We start from the raw sequence: 3,150 nt of genomic DNA on the forward strand, positions 1-3,150 counted from the left end.
ATCAGCAATAACAAAATATTTCACCTGATATATGATGCCCATTTGGATAAATTTTTAAGTCAAGCACATTTTTATCCAAAAGGTTAAAAAAATAGACCAAGGTGAAGAAACTGTCTCATAAGAGAATGTGCATGGTGGGATAATATGATTTGTTGCGGCAGCAGCAACAAAAAAAGGGAGGCGTTTAACGCAACAGGCTGGAGCAAAATGTGACAGGTATGGACAAGACGAGGTATTTTTAGGGGAAATAAATGAGAGGATTCAGTGAGATTTATGATGCTATAAAATAGGAAGACACAATTGCATTTTATGAGACATTGTGGACTATATATTCATAATCACCTAAATGTTCTTAAAAGTCATAAACAATGTGAATAACTTACTTGGGGCTTTTACTTTAAAAATTGTTCTAGTTGGCCAGATGCAGTGGCTCATGCCTGTAATCTCAGCACTTTGGGAGGCCAAAGCGGCGGATCATGGGGTCAGGAATTTGAGACCAGCCTGGCCAACATGGCAAAACCTCATCTCTACTAAAAATAAAAAATAAAAAGTAAATTAGCCGGGCGTGGTGGTGGGCTATAATCCCAGCTACTCAAGAGGCTGAGGCGGGAGAATTGCTTGAACCCGGGTGGGGCAGAGGTTGCAGTGAGTTGAGATCGCGCCATTGCACTCTAGCCTGGGTGACAGAGCGAGACTCCGTCTCAGAAAATAAAAATAAAAATAAATATATTACTCATTTGTCATAGTTTTAAATATGTATTTGTAGTATTGTTTGATTAAATTTTATCTTTCTCACTGAACTGAAAACTCCATGAGGAGTATAACTACTTTGCCCACTACTGCATCTACTATCAATACAATACTTCTTATCACATGTTAGAAACTCAAAAAATATTTTAAATGCATGAAAAGTATATTTATTTGATCTATAGAATGATGAATATCAATTAGTTCAATAAAAAATATTCTAAGAGACTAGAATAAGATTACTATATTTGAGTCTAGCACTCAATTTTACAATTTAGAAATCATATTTTGTTTTTGAAATTACTCTTGATTAAAAAGTTCTGTCAGACTATTCATATACAAGGTTCAGCTTGAAAGCCATATAAAATTAGAATAATTCAAAGACAACTTTTTATAATAATAAAATAATGAATATTTTATATTTTTGTACTAGCTATTCCTCCACAGGAGGGGAGTTTGATTTTTTTTCTTTGAAATTCTATGTTAGAAAATGATAGAATATCAATGAAAATGCCTAAATGTTCAGCTAATAATTTTTCAAACACTATGCTTTTGTTAATGAAAATGAAAGAGTATTTACTGCAAGTTTTAAGCTATACATAGAATATTCAAGCAATCTAAATACATTGATTATTCCAACGATTCTGATAGAAAGAGCAAGAACAATACTGCCAGGTTAAACGTTTTTCTAAAAATAAATATGCTTTGCAACTGCACCAAAATTTTTATTAAAGTATTTATTGAACAAATACTATGTGACCAACACTCTGATTACATATACGTTTATATCTATATAATATATAGTATTATGTAGATAAAATTTGTTTCCATATACTTGTTCATTCCATGAGACTTCACCTTTCAGAAATCTGAAATAGTGATATCTATTGCTTTCGGGAAGCTGCCACAGAAGATTCAGATTTGTAAAGACATTACATTTTTATATTTCTGTCTTTAAAATGTCAAAGTTTCAATTTCTTTTCCAAATATTAACCAAGAAGACTTGATAAAATCTATAATCAAGCAGAATCACTTCTCCGCTGCAATTCCCCCTCCTTCACAAATCTATGACGATCCTCAGAGAAGAGCAGGAAGAAGAAAAAGTTAGAAAAGAAACAAGGGAATTATATATAATGAGATCTTTGAGAATGGGCATTTATGTCCTGTTCCCACCACGGAATAGTCTCTTATGTGAAGAATAGCCATAACAAAATTTAGAAATATGACAACAGAGACTAAAGGACAGAGACCTCATTGTATCTGTTTACCCTGATAAGCAGCAAGTTTTACAATGTATAACAAATCATTGGACACTAGAAAATAAAGACAACTGTATGTGGTGCTCAGAAAGTTATAATGGAAGTTAAAATATAAAGGGAAATATACACATGACCTAAAAGGACCGGAATATAAATTCTAATCTGAATATAAGTGCAGAACAGAACAGTATTCAGCCACCAGGAATACTGGTGTCCCAAAACAGTAGCAAAGGTGAACCACAACATTTAAATTGTATTGTATGGAGACACAAGTTACATGTCATATATGCTTGTGAGTGTTTGTATGTGTGTTGTGTGTGTACATATGAATGTCTGTATACAAATGAATGTGCATGTATGTGTGTTAGCCATCAAAAGAGGAATATCTGAAAACATGAGAACCAATATGTTCTAGTGTCCGCGAAGCTAAAGAATCAGAATGCTTTAATAAGAGTAAAGTTTTTGAAAGCGATAAGTGTTTGAAAGGCAAAAAGGAAAGGAAAGTTGACTTTCAAAAATGGCATTTTAGTAAAACAGAAGTCTCATTCTGCAAAAAGTAGAATACGTGTGAGGAAATGGAAATAGCATGAGAAGGTGAGTCATACAAATAGTTATCAGTAAAAAAAAAAAAAAAAGATAAAAACGAGGATTGCTTAGCACTAGATTCAGGGCCTGCAGACCTTCCATCCTTCATGGCAGAGGCTTATCAGAGGACCGAACAACTTTGATTCATAGAATTATTTTAGTAGTAAAAGGGTGAGGTTTCCCAAAAACATTTTTTTTAGAATAACTGTAAGGCATCAGAATCCTGTGAACCCACAATATCTGAGACAGGTTCCAGTAAACTTAGAAAGTTTATTTAGAGGCCGGGCGCGGTGGCTCAAGCCTGTAATCCCAGCACTTTGGGAGGCCGAGGCAGGTGGATCACGAGGTCAAGAGATCGAGACCATCCTGGTCAACATGGTGAAACCCCGTCTCTACTAAAAATACAAAAAATCAGCTGGGCATGGTGGCGCATGCCTGTAATCCCAGCTACTCAGGAGGCTGAGGCAGGAGAATTGCCTGAACCCAGGAGGCGGAGGTTGCGGTGAGCCGAGATCGCGCCATTGCACTCCAGCCTGGGTAACGAGAGCGAAACTCCGTC

Source organism: Sapajus apella, unplaced genomic scaffold (genome assembly GCF_009761245.1).
Source record: "Sapajus apella isolate SASKATOON/1434 unplaced genomic scaffold, GSC_monkey_1.0 scaffold104, whole genome shotgun sequence".
Taxonomy (NCBI): domain Eukaryota; kingdom Metazoa; phylum Chordata; class Mammalia; order Primates; family Cebidae; genus Sapajus; species Sapajus apella.